The sequence below is a fragment of the Gossypium hirsutum genome, chromosome D07 (genome assembly GCF_007990345.1).
Source record: "Gossypium hirsutum isolate 1008001.06 chromosome D07, Gossypium_hirsutum_v2.1, whole genome shotgun sequence".
Lineage (NCBI taxonomy): Eukaryota > Viridiplantae > Streptophyta > Magnoliopsida > Malvales > Malvaceae > Gossypium > Gossypium hirsutum.
Genome location: NC_053443.1, coordinates 28,410,211 through 28,430,528, shown reverse-complemented (window position 1 = coordinate 28,430,528; position 20,318 = coordinate 28,410,211). Strand labels below are relative to the sequence as shown.

The window sequence follows — 20,318 nt, the reverse complement described above, 5'->3', positions numbered from 1 at the left end:
CCTTGTTTTTCAGGTTTTACAGTTTGACCTAGAATTTTATGTTTTGTTCAGTTTAGTCCCTGATTGATTCCCAAACTGTTCTAATGTTTAGTTTTGTTCAATTAAGTCCCTAATAGTATTATTTATGTTAAAATTCATGATTGATTGAATTATCATCGTATTTATATACATAATTATATGAACTGTGAACAATTTATATATGACTATTGTATCTATATTTGTGATCGTACGTACAACATGCGTTATGTTACTGTTAATCCGAACACATAAAAATCATGAATTTTTCTACTAAATTGATTCATCTCAGACATATTGATTGCCACTAAATCGAGCTATTATGAGCATGCTAATGCTACTATATTGTTGTGTTAAAAGCATATCAAATGTTATTCTATTGATTTGTTCAAACATGCCATATTGCATTGCGTGGGTAGGACAATATGTACGGAGGAAGTATTGGCAGTTTATCTGCATTATTTTTCCGTGTACCCACAAACATAGGCAAATCCCATTTGCGATGTTTTTGCTATGAACCCACAACCAAAGACAGATTCCATCTGCTATGTTTTGCTGTGCATCCACAACCCAACAACAAGTATTATCTGTAAATATGTTGTGCATCCATGGCCAATGACAGTTTTTACCTGAATTATTTTGCTGTGTAACCATAACCATAGGTAGATTTCATCTACGATGTTTTTGCTTTGTGTCTACAGCCATTGGCAGTTTATCTGCAAACTATTGGTGGTTAAAACCACAACTCGATGTGTAGGTGATTAGAGTTTTGGGGAACTCCCATTATGGTGTGTAGCAATGGGGTAGAATCTTTTTTGTTAAACCGAAAATGTATAGCATTCATTAAGCACGTGCATACAAACTGGATTTTCTGTGATGACATATTTATATTTATGTATAAATTGCTTAGTGATCTGAAATACCGATACTCTGAAATTGCTATCATGAATTCTGAGATACTATAGATGGTTAATTTGAAATAAAACCAATACTCAGATTCTTTTATTTGATTGCGATAATTCTATGCGTTATTATTTAGTATGATTTATGAACTATTTACACTGATTTTGCTTATGATGGAACTCACACTGAGCTTCATAACTCACTCCCCTTTTAATTTCCATCTTTATAGATAACCCACCAGGTTAGGATGCGGACTTGGCATCTGGAGTAGAGGTGCTTATGGGCCAGACCGGGCTCAACTAAAAATTTAGGTCCATTTACAAGGCCTAGGCCCGACCTGAAAAAGGGGCCTAAAATTTTGCCCAAGCCCGACCCAGATAAAAATGCTAAAACTCAAGCCCGACCCGGCCCTTCCATATTAATTTTTATATAATTTTAAATACATATAATACATCAAAAATACTAAAAACATCAAAATAAATATTTCCCAACAAATTGAAAATAAAATTTAAAAAATATGTAAACTTAAATAACACTAAGATAAATGCAACTTAACAAGCAAATGCCTCTAAAATAATAACAAAATTAACAAATACCTTTAAAATAATAACAAAATTAACAATAAAATAAGTTTTATACAATATCCAAATAATAACAACAAAATAGTAGTAACATAATAGTAAAATGGTAGCAAAATAGGGAGAAAACAACAAGAAAATAACATTCATAAACAAAAAAAAGAGCAGATTTTTTTTGTCCTTTAGTGAATTTGGGCCGGGCCAGACCCTGGCCAAAAATGCCTTACTCGAGGCCTGGCCCGTTTTTTAAACGGGCCTTATTTTTTTATCCGAGCCTATTTTTTGGGCCTATATTTTTGCCCAAACCCTCTCACATTTCGGGCGGGCCTTCGGGCTGGGCCGGGTGGCCCGACCCATGATCAGGTCTAATATGGAGGAACTTGGCTCAAATTTGCTTATTAAATTATTTTAAATATATTATTTGATAATTTTATTACTTGGAGACTGTATGGTTTTTTATTCGAACTATGACATGAGACTTTTGGTTTTGATTTGATATCACATGCATGGCATTTAGGTTGGTTTTAAATGTTGAAATACGAATTTTAATTTATTATACATGAAATATGGTTTTTATTAAAACGAAGATAAATATCACTTTTTCGCTGCCAGATTATAAATAAATTTTGGAAGAATAATTAGGCTAACTGAGTTTTAAAAAATGGTAAACTATTACAAGAAAAATGCTAAAATTAATTAGTTTTGATAACTCATGAGTTTTTCTAAAAATAGACTAAGTTTTCTTCTAGAAATACATTAATGTTTAAAATAACTGTTTTACAAACTCCGATAACTTGCTAAGCCATTTTGATGACCGATGCAATCTTTCGAATCCGGGTCTAACGTTTAGGCCGGGTTGGGGAGGTTACAGTTTTTGGTAGAGATTGTTTTGGACAAGGATGTTCACAATATAAATTTTGTTGGGAGAGGTTAATCTAAACAAGAGTTGTTATATAACAATACTTTTCTTGGAAAGAGCTTGTTTTGAAATTTGGATATGAAATTTTTGGATGCTGGAAAATTGATAAAAGTGGTAGAGTGAGTGATAATTTGTAAGGAGGTTAAAATGCAGAAGTGCAAATTACACATTAACTAAAATCTATTGGAAGGAACAATTACTTGCAAAAACTACCGCTTGATTTTTCTCTTAAAATTCTTCATTTTTTTTTGGATTCTTGATTCTGAACTTTCAATTATTCCTTTCATCTCTCAATTGCTTAAGCTTAATTTCACATTTTCTCTTTAAGTTTTATATTTTATGTTAGAACCAATTTTAGAGAAGTTTTTGATTATGATGAAATTTGGGTTTTAAATTTTTAGAAATAAGTATTTTCTATTTGTGCTCTCAAGATTTTCTATTTTACTTTATATGTTGTTTAACCTCATTGTTTAGGATTTCATGATGGATTAAATAAGTAAACTGCTTGAGATGAATGTTTGGGAAATTGTCATTTTTTTATATAACTCCAATGTGTAAACCTGCTCTAATTATTAAAGCAATTTGGAAGGTGTTTGGGTATAATTGACATGCCATAAGATATCAAACTCTTTAAACTTTTGTGTATTGACGAATTAGCTTGATGCACATGAGAGTATTGGTGTGTTAGGAGGATATTTTATTGTGCTTTATACATTTTTTGGTGTGCTTTGCACATTTAAGGTGTTTTTGGTTGGAAGTTATGTTGTTACGCAATTGAAGTATTGTTATTTTTCGTGGTGCTTGTGCGCAACTTTGGTGTGTTTGGGTTTATCCATGTATCCATTCTATGTTTCGTCATTCGGTTAAGGCTTTATTCACGATTTAACCGTTGAACTATATATTTTTTCCCACCTTGATATTTGATACTTGAACTATGTTTTGTTTGCTTTAGTACCTAAAAGCCAATTGCATTTTAAAAAACTCAACCAATTAAAATGTATCACATGTCAACTATTGATTCATAATATGGTTGTTGACCAGTGACATGGACGTTGATCGTGCTGACTGCATTGATCATGTTAATTGGACCAAAAAATTTTAAAAATTGTAAAAATTATTAAAAATATATAAATATGCAAAAAAAAAAAGTAATTATAAAAAAGTTGTAAAAATGATTTAAAATTATAAAAAATAAGTAAAAAAATATTAAAAATAAAAAATTGTTAAACAATGTTAGCATTGTAAATAATTATTAAACAAGGTCAGAATTGTTTGCAACCTGGTTAACCACTTTAACAATGAATTGGCCACCTTCTTGAGCTTCGAGGAGAGCAATCGGTTGAATCAATTTTTTTCTTCAATCTACTTAATTAATTTTAACATAGCAAAATTGATTCTGTTGGTTTTTCAGCTAATCAACTCAAACTTTTTTTTTGGTTAGGTTTATATGGTAATATATGTACCATACATTATAAAAAACATAAAATAAGTTAAATCTTTTTTGGGGTTGGGCTTCCAGATTCAAAACTAAAAACCTAGTGACAAAACTGATTAAATCAAGGGCGTTGAAACTAACTAGCCCGTCCGATTATGTAATTTTTTTTTTTTTGATTAAAACCAAATATTACTCTCCCTGCCTGGGAATTGCGGGTTCACACTTAGAATGGTCATCGCATGGCACAATCTCGTAACATTGTGATTTCGAATCTTAGTGATGCCCAAAAATAAAAATCATTAGCATCAAATTAGAGAAGAAGAAGAAGAAAAGAACTGTTTCCAATATTGTATATATACATGCATTGAACGTAAAATGTCTGCTTTACCCTTCTGCATTTCCCATCAATTAAAAGGAAGAAAGTAATAGAGAGCATTGATGTCACCAATTTTTTTTGGTTCTGCAAGTGATTTATACAAAATTTAATAAAATTTCCAAATTTTTAAAAATAAATTTTACATACCCATTTTTTTTTTATAAATTTTTTGTTATTTTAAGGGGAGTCCACTAGGATAAGAAGTTTGATGTCCATTAAGAGTAAAATTTTATCTCATTCATATACACATTGTGTAGATCCCTATTGATGAATTTTTCAGAAAGTTTGTTTTATTCAATATTTCATTTTAGTTAATTCATGATTAAGTATAGTTGTTTTGATTAATTTATTTTGTTGGAGAAAATATGGTATAGAAGAAATCACCAAAGAAAAAGTAAACCTTAAACGCAAGGCTAAAGGGAATCAAACTTGCAACCTCAATGCTCACTTGATTTGGGATTTTAAGTGAAGGAATCGCATTTGAACTCAAGAAGAAAAGGACAATCAGATTTTATGTCGCAGTTAATCAAATTATTTTAGATTGTATTTCAATATAAATTATCTACATGTTTTAGGATAGAGAAAGATTCGGTGGATGATATTTGGATAATTAAATATTTGACTATTGAATTAATATTAGGCTTAAAGCTTCCATGATTCTATTTTAGATTGGGTTGAAATTTCAGTTTACTATATTGAACAATAATTACCAGCACTCTTATTATTAAAATTTGATGCGATTTATGTTATTTGTCCATATATGATTGCTAATATTTAGCTGTATAAAAATTGTGGAAATTTGAATTCTTTAATTTATGGATTGAAATTTTATTATATTATATTATCTAGATAAATTACAATATTTTTAACTTTGTATATATACATGTTAAAATGATAATTTTGATAAGTCTTTTATGAAAAATTGAATTGGCCATGTTCATCTCATGATTTTCTTTCGTTATCATCTCATGAAGGGTTGAAAGTAGAATATCTGGCCGTGTTGTATCCACTTGAATTATGGAATAATTTTAAGGGAAAGATCATCAGAATATGATAATTCTATCTAAAACTCATTATGATTGGATGCACCTGAACTTACAAGATTTTAAAATTGTGGGTAAGTATAACTTCTGCAGTAGCAATATCGTGAAGAAAGTTTTAAGATATATTTTGAACTAATATCATGTTTACTTGTGTTTAAAAAAATAATGAGCTATTAAATGAAAAATCATAAAGCTCATCTTATTGGATCTGCTCCATTATCTCAAGTGAATGCAACAGTCTATAATAAATTCGAAAGATATAATCTTGGATGTGGATGTGATAAGTGATTCTATAATTCCTTTCATCACCAAAAGTGAAAAATGAAGATAATATAAAGATAAATAACAAGACTGATGTTGAAATTTAGATTTTTTATTTTTCATAAAGTCTTATACCTTCATAGTAATATAAGGCATGTATTTGTGTACTTGTTGTAGACTTAATGTTGATTTTAGTTATTTGGAGGCTGTTGGTACATTTTAATGTCTTGTGGTAACTTTGGACACTCCTATATTGACTTTATGTTAAAGATTTTATTAGCATCCAACATGATTTAGCTTTCATTTTACTTGCATAACCATACCTTGAATTGATGAGTTTAAGGTTATGAAATTTCATGTTTTCACATGTAAAATTTGTTTGCATAACTTTGGTATCATGTTTGACATGTTTAGAGGAGTTTAAAAGCACGATTGTATGACTTAAAATGTTAATTTTTTGTATTTTTAGGTTTATGTATTGAGATAGGATGAAAATGTCTCGAGACAAGAATAACAAAATTGCCTGAACATGTATTTCTAGGTGCATGTCTCAAGAGATGGGGGCACAATGTCTTAAGACATGGTCCTGTAGTCTTAAGACATAAAACACCGAAGATAAAATCTTAAAATATGGGAGGCATGTCTTGAGACATGACGTTATATTTTGATACTTTGGCCCAAGACTCGTAATATGGCCTTGTATTTGATCATATTTGACCCTACAACATCGTATTTGGGCCTATTTGAATTCAATTTTTACTTGTATTGATCTAACTTTCGATGCACCGGCTAACATGTTTTAAATTCATAATTGTATGTATACGGTTGTTTGTATGTTCATTCTGAGTCACTCTGGTGACATGTGTCGTGCTCTATATCCGATCATCTTCTAGACCAGGTGTAATAGGCCCAATTTGCCCGGCCCGTAATAAAAATATAAACCAAACAAAAATTAATAACAGTCCAAAATAGTCTATTTACACGGCCCAGTAAACTAAACCCTATTGGCCTAAACCAAACCCATTAACCCTAGCCGCAAATTACCAGCCCGATGGTCCAAAACAAAGATCAACAGCAAGGAACCCTAGAAGATCTAGGCGCCACAGCCAAGCCTTCCACGACCAGCCTCCGTACGCTCCGCGCCACGTCACCCCAGCCACGTCCACTGCTTCGTACGTTGTACCTGCATCACGACAAATCAGCAACAGAAGCAAGAAAAACACGAAAACGAGAGCAAAAGAAAAGAACAGAATAACAAGGACGGGGCAATTTTCCTTTTATTTATTTTTATTTTTATTTTCTTTTTCCTCTGTAAAAAATCAGGCTATAAAAAAGCCAAGAATACACCCACGCATTCACAGAGATAGTATACAAAAAAAGAAGAAAAAGAAATCGAATTTGAAGGTGATTTTGAGTTTTATTTTCCGTTTTCTCTCGATCTTTTTTTTCTTTTCGATTCTTTGCTTTCTTTTTCTTTTATTCACTGTTGAGGAAAAAGAAACAGAGGAAGAGTGAGAGTTTACCTTTCATCTGAGCGACATTTACTCCACTGCAATCGGAGCCATACGATCGTTCGGAGAGCCCTTGGACGGCCAGTCTTCGAAGCGGCGCATGTGGAGTTTCTTTTTGTAAATATTACTTTAGGTTTTAACAAAATATAAGTTGGCTGTTAGATTTTAGGTTTTGTTTTAGCTTATAATTGTCGTAGGAAACGTCGCCGTTTGATGCCAAGACGATGGTTTCAAAACAGCGTCGTTTGAAGGCAGATCCTCGCAGTGACCCGACCGGGGAAGGATCCGCGCAATTTTGTTCAAAGGTTTATTTACACAATAGGTCCTTCTTTGTTTTACATGGTTTCAATTCGATTTCTTTCGATTTTTTAATTTATACTATATCGTTATTCTAATTTCATTTTGGTCCAAGATCAAACGGTGACGTTTTCGTACTCTGGATTTGAATTCTTGAAGTTGTGCGCTTAATTGTTACTTTGGTCCTTAGTTTTGGATTTGGTTGTAAATTTAGTCCTTCAAACTTTGTAATTTTAATTCAATCATTTTTATTATTCTTTTTTATATATTCCATTTAATTTTGTAAATATTTATTGTTTTTATGCTAAATAAACATTTTATTATTATTGTAATAAGCCCAATCTACCCGGGCCCGCATGCAAAAAAATAAAGGCCCAAATTTTTACAAACCCAATACTCAAACAGCCCAATAGACCCAACAAACTAAGCCTAGCCCACAAAAAAATAGCAGAAACCCTAAGAGCCTCTCTGCCGTCGTCGCAAGCCGCAACCACCCCCTACGTGCGCGCCGCTCCCACGCCCAGCAGTCCCCCTTGCACTCCGCAGATCGCGCCGCCCGCCGCGAATCTCGCACACGCCTCCAAGCACGCACCTACAAACAACCCAAAAAAGCAACAAACAGGAACAAATAGCAACAAAAAGAAGGAAAAATAACAGATTTCGAATAGAGAATAGTTTTTTTTTCTTCTTCTTTCTATTATTTTTAGGCTATAAAAGCCCTATTCCATGTACTCAAAAAGGGGGGGGGAATTCGGTAAGAGAAAAAGATACAAAAATACAGAGAAAAAGATTAAAGAGAAATAGAAAATTTTCTTTGAATAAAGGTGATTTCCCTCGTTTATTTTGTTTTGGTGTTCATCGTTCTGTAAGTTATTTGTCTTGTTTTTATGTTTTTTTGGCTCAAAATATAAAGAAAAGGAAGGAAAAAACTTACCTTTACGTCGAACCCGCCGAGTCGTGGCCATCTCCGTCGCAATCGGAGCGGCGGCGCTCAAAGGGTTGAGGGAACCCTAGAAAATTTTTCTTTCAGGAAGGAAAGAATCTGAAACTTTATTTTAGTTTTAATTTTGTTTTTTTAAGACTTTAAAGCAAAGACGAAACGGTGCTGTTTGGAAAAGGGGAATCCGTGCGTCTGACCTTAAATGGTCTATTTGCGCGCTCGGTCCCCTATTCTTGCAGTGCGTCTAAATTGAATTTCTGATTTCTTTTAAATTTTCCCGCATGTTGTGTTTTTGTTCCATTCTGGCCCATTGCTGCGCAGCGTTTTGGAAGGTGGGAATAATTTCCCTTTTGGTCCTCCTTTGTTGTGTGCGCATTCAATGTGGTCCTATCTTTAATTTGCTTCGAATCTGCCCCATTTTTTCGTTTTTAATTCAATTTAGTTCATTTTAGCTATTTTTTTTATTTTTTTTAAAAATATTTATCATTATTATTATATTATTTATTATTATGGTTATTATCATTATTTCTATACTCATACACGCATGGTTTTTACATAATATATATATGCATTTTTTTCATATAGTACATACACATATTTTTATATATAATATATATGCATTTTTTTTAATATATATATTTTTAAGCTTTTATGAATACATGCATATATTTTATTCATACGTTTTATATATATATATATTTATATTTTTTAAAACTTTTATATACTTTATATTTTATATATATACTTATACATTTATTTATTTATTTTGTAAATATATACACATATACATTTTTTTTATCTTTATTTTATTTTCATGATTTTCATATACATATATACATGCATTTTTTATTAGTTTTTTGGTTTGATGTATTTCATTCCTTCTTTTTATTTGTAAATTTATTTGTACATTATATCTACTTGTATATATCTTTGTAAATATTCATTCATATATGTTTGAAATTAGAGTACCCGTTTCATGTTATACCTTAACCCCTTTTTTAGCATCCCTTTAAAAAATATATTTTGATTTTCTCAAAGCATTAAAATCATCATATTTTATAAATTTTCAAAATATTTGGCATTCATGATTCTCGAGAAAGATCGTGTCCTAACTTACTGGATTGCAATTATTTTTCGATGAATTTAGAAAGCTAAGTATTTGTTTTGCAATAAATCCACAAATTTCAAATAAAAGCTTATTCTCGGGAATTCAAAAATGTTGGGTCCTAACTTACTGGTCATGACATTTTCTTCTCGAAATAAGAATTTTCAAAAGCAAAAGGCAATATTCGGGTATTTTGGAGATTTAAAAACATTATGCCCTAACTCACTGGGTGTGGTGTTTTATTTCTTTGAAATATGAATGTCTTACTATTTTTTTATTCATGAAATAAAGAGTTTCCTTTTAAAATCTTTTCAAATTTTCGACACCAAGACATTAACAAAAATCAATTTGGTACCAATTTTGGGCGTTACGAGGGTGCTAATCCTTCCTCGTGCGTAACTGACTCCCGAACCTGTTTTCTCAAATTTCGCAAACCAAAATCATTTTTTAAGGTGGGCTGATCACACCTTTATAAAGGATCGGTGGCGACTCCTGTTTTATTTTTAAAGTCGACAACTAAAATTTTTTATTTTCAAAAAATGGTTTCGACAATTATTATTATTATTATTATTATTTCTGTACTTTAAATTAAGTTTCAATTTAAATTTAGATTCTAATAGCATAATTACAAATTGGATTAGCATCTATTTTAAATTTATTTATAGCATATTTTAATATCAATTCGACATTGTTTTTAAATTTATTAATATAATTCTATGATGTGATATATTATTATTTTAAATTATTATTTTTAAAATTTATCATACATTATTTAAAAAATCTATTATATACTTTATTTGCAAACTTGGCATGTTATTATTTGTTCTGTCATTCTTTCAATATATATACATATTCATAAGAATTTGATATACTTTATATATTTTAATATTTTATTTTAATGCTATATTTTAAAATTCTTTTTATTTACATAATAATATTCTTTAAATACTATTATTTGTATATATATATATAACCTATTAAATTATTCATTTCTAAAATAGATGTATTATTGTTTTGATCTTAGTGTGATTATTATATGTTATATGTTTGTGTTAAATCAATTTTTATTTATCTCTGTTATTTGGGTTGTTATTTATCTTTTGCATTGTGTATTACTATTCAATCATCTTCCATTTGTAAGAATTGTATCTTATTAAAGCACTACAATCATTTTATTTCATAATTTCTAAAAAGGCTTGGTGTTCATAGTTCCCGAGAAAATTGTGCCCTAACTTACTGGACTTCAATTTTTTCAATGCATTTAGATAATCAAGTGTTCATTTTATTTAAACCATATAATTTTTAAAATAAAGTTCTTAAGATTTCAAAATGTTGGATTCTAACTTACTGGATATGACGTTTTGTTATCTCGATTTTAAAATAAAGGCAATGTTTGATGTTTAAGAATTTTGAGAAAGTAAACCCTAACTTATTGGATTCTGATTTCTCAATTGACTTAAATAATCAAATATCCTTCTTAAAGTACATGATTTTCTTAAAAAAGGGACAAATCTAATTTCGAAGATTGAATGGTTGCACCCTAACTCACTGAGTGTGGCAATTTATTTCTGCGAAATGAGTGCGCCTTATCATTCAATTTAGTTTATTCAAGTTTTCTCATTCAAGGATGATATTTTAAAATCTTTTCAAATTTTCGACATTAAGATACCAAACAATCAATTCAGTACCAATTTTGGGCGTTACGAGGGTGCTAAGCCTTCCTCGTGCATAATCGACTCCCGAATCTATTTTCTCAAAATTTCGTAGACCAAATTCATTTTAAATGGTGATCCGATCACACCTCAATAAAAGGTCGGTGGCAACTCCCATTTTCATTTTTAAAAAGTCGACCCCCAATTTTCAAACTTAAAAATGGTTTCGACACCAGGTGAATAAGAGTTGTTTCAAATATTAGTTGTTCTCAAATGACAGTTACTCTAGATGGCAATTGTTCTAAATTGGAGCCCTCTTCTAAACATAGTTGTTCCGAACATATCTCTTCTCAAACAATTATTCTTTTGAACAACTATTCTAAACAAGAGTTGTTTTTTTAGAAGTGATCAAGTGAAGAAACAATGCCACTTATTTCGAGTTAACTTTTGTATTATCCTTGGAAGCGCAATTTCATGAAACATAATCTTATTTATCTTTAAGAAGAGATAAAATATTAGTAACCAAAACTAAGTATCTATATATACTTTTTAACTGAATATGGTAAAAAATTATTTCTCAAAATATATGAGAGCTAAGGTTTGGCAGAATACTTATAGGATAACTCGGCACTCAAAAAGTTCAAATACAATCGTTTTTGGGTTTTTGTTTTTGTTTTTGGATTATGGAGTGGAAAAGGAAAGAGAATTTTAACTGAAAAAATCTATCTTCAAACTTTGTTAAGGTCTCTATAGTTTTTGTTAGTTATTCTTTTATGTTTATTTTTTTAGGCTAAGATAAAAAAAAACTTTTAATAAAAAAATAAAAAATTCAATTAAGCCTTTATAGAAGAAGTGCACCTAATTGGTCTTTTTCATTAACGAAATACTTCATTGTCTTGTTTGATCGTTACCGAATATTGATGTGATTGAGAAAGCGATGAAGAACTTACATGTGGAATGTCATGTCACCAAAAACTTTAAAAATTAAAAAAATTGTAAAAAATTATAAAAGATATTTAAAATAAAAATATGCATCTAGAATGAATCTGGATAAAATGATGTCCAATTTCATTTCAGTCTATACATTAATTTGTCTAAATTCATTCTTAACGAACACAAAACTATAAAAAAAATAAAATGATTATTAAAAATTCTAAAAAGAAACTGCTTGTATATATATAAAAGCAGGTGATGAATATGGCAAAATAAAAATGATAGATGATATATATATATATATTGTGAAAATATCCTTTACCTTGCTTTTAGCCTATATATGTGCAAAAATATGGTGAAAACACACTGTAATTGCTGAGTATATTTTATTTTATCATGGTTGAAATATAGTAAGTATTATGCTAAAAAACAAGGAAAAAGTTTTACCTTATATGGTGAAAACACTTTTTTTTTCTATTTGAACTGTAATTTGGGAGCATATTTATTTTATTTCAATTTAGATATAATAAAATATTAGGTTAAAGGTTAAAAGGGTGAAATTATAAAAGTTCATTCCACCATATCTTAGCATATATATATATAATCATTTGTTGTTTTATTTTGCACCATATTATATTCACCACATATAATTATATATTTATATATTTAGAATTTTTAATAATTAATAATTAATAATTAATAATTTTTATAATTTTATGTTTGTTCAAAATGAATCTTGAAATTCAAATCAACTTGGACACTAATTTGTCCAGTTCATTATGGATCTGCAATTTTTTAGTAAAATTTAAAACTCTTTTTTTTTAGATTTATTATTGTTTTAGGATTTTTATTTTTAATTTTAAAATTCTTTAGGATGTGGCATTTAGAGCTTCATGGGTTGAGTTGGATCTAAGTTGAGGTTATCATGATATTAACACATTTCATACTTGCCAAATCCGGCTTGATTCGAAATATAAGTCTAAATTTTGTCCAAATCTACTCATATATAAATGACTAATCCAAGTCCAATTTTGGCATGCCCATATTATTTTTATTTAAAAAAATATTTATATATTTTAATTTAATATTTAATAAAGTTATATACTTTTTATTTATTAAAATTTTATTTGTATACAACTTAATGTTTTTAATATGTTTACATTATAGTATTATTATTACTATAAATTTAATTTTTATGTGACATAAGTTACATAATATATATATATAAAATAACATAATATAGTATATTACAAACTTAGAAACGGGTCAAGGCGAGCTCAGGCCTTGAATGCTTGAGCCTAGACCCATTTTATATTTTAAACAGACCTACTTTGTTTTGCTCAATCCCTCCCAAATTTCAAGTGGAACTTCAAGTTTGGGTGGGTAGCTCAACCCCTAAACAAGTTTAATAGTTTTCATGTCAGCATACTTCTCCACATTTCATGTTAGGTGCTAGTTTTTCATTGCTTTTTTTTTTTGTCACGTCAACAACCATTAACGGTCAAACCGATTAATGATAGTGTTCCTTAATGAATGAGACCAATTGAATTTTTGAGGTCACTGAGGACTCAATTATGTTCATACTTTCTATAAGGGTTTAACTTATTTTCTATATTTTTACTAAGGACTTTTTTTTACCCTTTAACCAAAACTTTTTTATGCTCATACTTTCTTCTATAAATAGAGGCAAGCTCTCACTAGTTTTCTCAAGCACTTGAGAGTTCCTTCCATCGAATAAACACCTTGAGAGAGCTCAGTGTCAAAGTTGTGTTTTATATAGGTATAATAACAAATTTAATCGCTTACGTTAATCCCTTTCATGACTTTGATCATAATTCTTTTTTTTTATAGAAAAATTGATTGAGCCATTAAAATTTTAAAGGTGTTGATGTGGCAACCTACATGACGACTCCCATGTACTCCGTAAAATAATATATATAAAATATTGAAAAATTATAAATTCAAAAATTTCATATCTTTTTTTTAAAAATTTGTCCACATTAGTAATGAAGTATATGTGGGTTACCATGTCAATATTATTAAAATTTTAATTGTTCAATTAATATATTCATACAAAATAATTTAACTAAAATTTGAAAGTTGAACACCAAAATGATAAAAAAAAGAAGTAATTGTTAGAAGCTAAATTTATTATTATGTTATATTTAACAAGAAAAAAGAAACGAAAAGAAAAGAAAATATAGATCTCAAGACGTATAGCTGTGGAGATTGTGAGTGGAAATTCTCCTTCCTTATTCCTTAATCCCAAAAGAGGTGAAAAATCATTGTATTTCAGTTCTTACACTAAACTGCACACAAATTTTCTAGCTTCCACGTTTTTATAATCTTTAGGTCAAAAACTATATACGTACACACACATATATTTGTGCCTGTTTGTACATGTAAGAAGCTGGAATTTGATTAAAAATTGAGATTCAAAATTAAGCTAAAGTTTGGCTTTTAAATTTTAAGTTTGATTTAAGATAAAAGGTTTTTTTTTTCGAGTTAGCTCTATTTCCATGATATTCAATACACGAATTCAAATTTTTTCAATTTTTATATTAATATTAAAAGTGTTTATACATATTCAATTTTAGTCGCTAATATTCTATCTCTTTCTTGAAATAAAAAATATTATATTTCAGATATTGTGCGTTCAAGCGTATTTTTTTCCGAAGTAACAATTCTTATTTAGAATTGTTGTTGTTCAGAACAATTATTGTTCGAGAATAACTATGTTCAGAACAAGGCTTTAGTTAAAACAACTATCATTTAGTGTAATTATTATTTGAGAACAACTACTATTGAGAACAGCTAAAGTTCAGAACAACTCTTGTTTAGAAAAATGATTTTTAGGAATAGATATGTTTAGAAGAACCATTGTTTGGAACAACTTATATTTAGAACAATTGTGCTTCTTTTTTTTCTTTTTCTTTTTTCTAGACGAGCCATTGTTTAGAACAAGCTTTATCAAGAAAATCATCACCACAAATTAAGTCTTATTCAGGAACAACTCTCATCCAAGAACAGTCATCGTCTTGCGTTTCAAGAGATGTTCCGTGAAAGATGCTTCACATGGTACCATTTCAACAAAGTAGAAGAAGTGAAAATAACCCTGGAATATGACAGAGTTCTTAGGTTGTCTACATTCTTGGGATGTTTTAGAGAGCCTGGCTTGCTGGGTCGGATATGGAGGTAGTTAAGAATTTTTGTCACACCTCAAAAATCGACGAATCCAAAGATGAGTAAGGTAGATATGTAAACTGTTGGGCACGCTGAGGTAACAAAATCTACCATTTTGTTAGCTTGATGACGAGTTAGAGTATTGGTGCATACTAGCGTTAAAACATCAACCTATTAGTAGTATGTAAGGAATTGATCGCAAGATATTTCCAAGAGAAGAAAGATTACGCCCAAGAAAGTGCGCACCTATAAGGGGGTACCCCCTAGAGTTTTGATTGAGCATGAAAAGCCTGTCAGGTGTATGAGAAAGTTGTAGAAAACTTATTTGTCTCTAAGATCACACCAAACATGAATCACCGCCAAGATATGGTATGCCTAATTTGCACGAGTATTGTTCGATTTGATCCTGTATCGGGTTTGGTTAGGAGTTGTTGGGATTCTATAGCAATAGAAGCAGATATTATAGTAAAAAGTAGAGTAGCAAGATGTATGAAAGATCGTTTGAACATTAAAACAAGCCAACTAATCAAATCATCACAGCAGCATGGCTGACCACTTCTCAACAGAAGTCAATTGGATTGATTTAACCCCCATGATTCGTTAAAAGTAAGATAAACCTTCATCGAACTTTTTTTACCTACCCTTGATTTGGTAGAGAAATCAGAGGGACCGAGAGTATATTTATAGGAGGGAAATATATCAGATGGTTTTTCTTCTTGCTTAATGATCAGGTTCTTTTAATCTCAACATTCTCTTCTTCATCTTTAAGATCAAACTAAGATATCGTTTAATCAAGAGATGGTTCAACCTCCTGTTAAGTTCGATAGCCTTGAATTTTATGACAATAAAGAGTAGGGATGTGTAAATATGTGAGAATAATACGTTTTAAGTGAAAGACCCTACACAAGGGTCGTGTATAGACAAAATATTAATATTCTATCAATAAATAGGGTTTTAATGGAAGTTTTATGATATTTTGAGCAGTTGCTGTTGTTGGATCAGGAAGGATGATTGAAACAGGCGTTTTGAGTCAATGTGAAGGAAGGTCTCTGGTGAGTCTCAAAACTTGACTCATGCATGTCATTTAATTATGTGTATGTGTGTTTTATGAGAGGTATCTACAAATATGTAAATAATGGGAACAATGTGTGGCATGATATGACGTCATGTGATATAGGCTGTTGTTGTTGGCATGTGTGTGGTCATTACCTAATACTTTCTTATTATATAATTCCAGTACTGGTCAAATCTGAGTTATTTAAAAAGGTGAGAAAAAGATCCATTTGTGTAGCCTCCGATAGGGCTGATATATTGTTGACCGGACAAGTAGATCACTGTGAAAATGAAGATTCATTGTGTAGCCTTTCGTAGGGCAGCTATAATGCTAATTGGACTGGAAGATCACTGAATAAATCTGTAGAAAGTCCATGGCCATGCATCATATGATAATATGCCAAGAGGGCGTGAAGGTATAAGACCATGTGGGAGAAGCCCCACGACATCCATAGAGATGGTCTACTGGGACAGTAAAAATGAATTATCTGGAAAGCCTTTGTGGCTAATTTTATAAAAAACCTTTGTGGCATATTATCTAGAAAACTTTGTGGTTAATCTTATGAAAAGCCTTTGTGACGTATTATCTAGAAAGCTTTTATGGCTAATCTTATGAAAAACTTGTGACATATTATCTAGAAAGCTGTTGTGGCGTATTATCGGGGAAGCCTTTGTGGCTAATCTTATGAAAAGCTTTATGGCGTATTGTCTGGAAAACCTGTGGTAAATCTTGTGAAAAAACCTTGTGGCATATTGTATGAAAAGATCGTTGGAAACACAAAAATATATAGACTTTTTCATGCCCTTTTTAACTCAAATCCAGACAGCTTCGTAGTAATTCTTGTAAAAAATATAATATAATATAATTATAAAATAAATAAATTGTACTTAAATTATTAACATATTGAATTCTAATTAATTTTATAATAAAATTATCATAAATTTTGATTTATTTTTGATAGTGTAACACCCCTAACCCATATCCGCCGCCGGAACAGGGTTACAGAGCATTACCATAATTTATAGAACGTATAACAGACATTTCATATAATTTATCAATCATATCAGAATCTATTCATAACCAATCCTATAGTCCCTTTTATAAGCCCTTGAAGCCCAAATTATGCATTAGAAACAAGTTGGGACTAAATCGGGTACTCAGAGGATTTTTCGCAAAATCTCAAGATTTTTCCAAGGTGCAAGGGACACACGCCCGTGTGGTCAGGCCACATGGCTCACACGGCCAAGTGACACGCCCGTGTCCCAAGCCATGTGGTCATTCGAAATAGGGCACATTGCTGTGTCCCAGCCCATGTCCGTACCCGTGTAACTCTCTGACTTGGGTCACATGGCCAAGTGACACGCCTGTGTGGTAGGCCGTGTGTAGGTGCAGGGGTCACACGGCCAAGCCACACGCCTGTGTGCCAGGCCATGTGAAAATACCTGAGCATTTTGTTTTGCAATTTTAAAGGTGCAGGGGACACACGGCCAAAACACACGCTCATGTACACACGGCTGAGGCATACGCCCGTGTCTCTGCCCGCGTGGACAAAGTAGAGCTATTTCCAAGCCATATTTCTAACCCAAATTTTGCCTTCCACCTACATAAACACTTAAGCATATTCTCAAGCCAATACAATACATCCAAATCCAACCAAAATCAAGTTTTATACATGATATAATATCACATATAATCAAGTAAATATACTTACTTTCCAAGTTCTCATGTGTATATATATAGTCCTCTTTTCACTTTCATTCATTCACCATGCTCACACATCAAATTGATGAAACTATATACATATATATGTACATTAAAATATACCAAATACTAGCCATACCAATGGCTAGTTATAACCAAAACACAAATATTTTCCATCAATAGTCCAATTGAACCTATACATGCCATTATATCAAAATTTAGTTCGTTACATATACCAAAATAATACCTGAGCTTCCAATATTTTCGAGCCTCTGAGTATTATAAAATAGAGGAAATAATACAGAGTAAGCAATTAATGCTTAGTAATTTCGTATAACAGGAAATCAACTTACCAATTAATTCACATATTAGGGTAAACAAATAAACATGCTCAAACCAATTTGGCCAATTGCCTAGCACATATCCTCATCAAGTATGTTAGTCATGTAATTCACATAAATATTAAGAAACATGAATGAGCTCATCGATATTCAATTTTCACATACATGTATTTATCACTTCAAGCATCCATGAACATGTACATATCATATCTTTGTATTTCAAGTATTTCTCATAGTAATTCATCTTGAATTCATATAATCTCATATCGAAACTTTACCCGTTGAATCATTTAAATATCGATAGATAAAAGGGTAATACACATGAAATGTAAAAATCTGAAATCCGTTAATTCATATTCGGGGTTGCTCATTAGAGCACATAATCGGGAAACCCTTTCTCAAGCCATATAACAGGAAGCTCATGTGAGCCATAATCGGGAAGCTTATCCGGGCTGTATAACGGGAAGCTCATAAGAGGCATAATCAGGAAGCTCATGCGAGTCAATAACGGGTAGCTCCGAAGAACTATTAACGAGAAACTCTGAATAGCCATATATCGGGAAGTTTAAGCTAGCCATACCGGGAAGCTCCAGAGAGCCATTAACGAGAAGCTCACAAAGAGCCTTTAATCGGGAAGCTCATGAAGAGCCATATATCGAGACACTCATAAGAGCTACGGTGTGTCCACAACACATGTAGGATCACAACCAAATCGGGATGCTCCGAAGAGCTATTAATAGGAAGCTCGCAGGAACCATATAACGGGAAACTCGAGAGGGCTAATAATGGGATGCTCTTTCGAGCTGTGGTGTGTCCGTAACATATGCAGGACCACAACCAATACGGGAAATTCTGTATCTATTGAATTCCATTTATTCAAACGGGACTTAACATTTATCGGGCTTTGTCAGATATGTAATAAATATCATATAAATAATAATTACACAATTCACATATACAAAATTTAATTTAAAACATATAAATATACAATTCAGTTACACGAACTTACCTCGACAAGTGTTCGTGTATGCAAATTCTACTAATCCGACACTTTTTCTTGTCCTCGATCTAACTTCGTATTTGAGTTATCTGTATCTATACGAATGAATTTAACATCAATTTAATACAATTCATATTCAATTCAATCCAATTCACTTTTGGAAAATTACCATTTTACCCCTATACTTTTGATTAATTACAATTTCATCCCTAGGCTCGGAAAATGAAATTCATGCAATTTAATCCTTATTCCAAGCCTAGCCGATTTTTACATATAACAATAGCAGCCCATGTATTTCATAAAATTCAAAATTTTTTCTTGAATTTTACATCTTTTCAATTTAATCCCTAAATCATAATTTCATCAAAATTCACTTGATAAAAGTTGTGAAAATTCATGCATATTCGTGAATTATCAAAATCAACAACCTTTCATTTTCTACCATAGATTTCATCATTCATGCATATTCATCCATGGCAAAACCCTAGCACTTTCATAACTTTGCAAATTAATCCTCGAGATAGCTAGATTAAGCTATTACAATCTTGAAAATATAAAAATTACTAAAATCGGGACAAGATTACTTACCCAATTAAGCCAAGTAAGCTTGCTTGAACTCTTTTCTCTTAGTTAGGGTTTCCGTGTAAATAATTTGGGAAAGATGATGAAAAAGATGATATTTTCATTATTTAATTATTTATCATCTTTTATTATTTTTACTTTCCAATTTCGTCATTTTCTTTAATTAATTTCCATGGATGAATCATCAAACTTATTTACCAACTCCTCTTAGTGGTCTATTTACCATATAAGGACCTCAAATTTTGAATTCCATAGCTATTTGATCCTTTTAGCTACTAGAATTCAACTTTTGCATTTTATGCAATTTAGTCTTTTTACCAATTAATCATGTAATCGGTAAAATTTTCTTAACAAAATTTTTATATGATATTCCTATCATACGATAAACCATAAAAAATTTAAAATATTTTTTCTTACGGACTCGGATTTGTGATCCCGAAACCACTACTTCGATTTCACTAAAAACGGACTGTTACAGATAGATTTTCA

The 20,318-nt window shown here is 30.9% G+C and overlaps 1 long non-coding RNA gene across 1 annotated transcript; it reads right to left on the bottom strand.

Moving 5' to 3' along the window:
* Positions 1 to 6,569: 6,569 nt before the first annotated feature.
* Positions 6,570 to 8,717, bottom strand: LOC121219032 (uncharacterized). Its single transcript, XR_005915554.1, has 3 exons — positions 8,273 to 8,717; positions 7,054 to 7,930; positions 6,570 to 6,713 (listed from the first exon to the last, which is right to left on the bottom strand). It is a non-coding gene; the product is annotated as an uncharacterized lncRNA (long non-coding RNA).
* Positions 8,718 to 20,318: the final 11,601 nt, after the last annotated feature.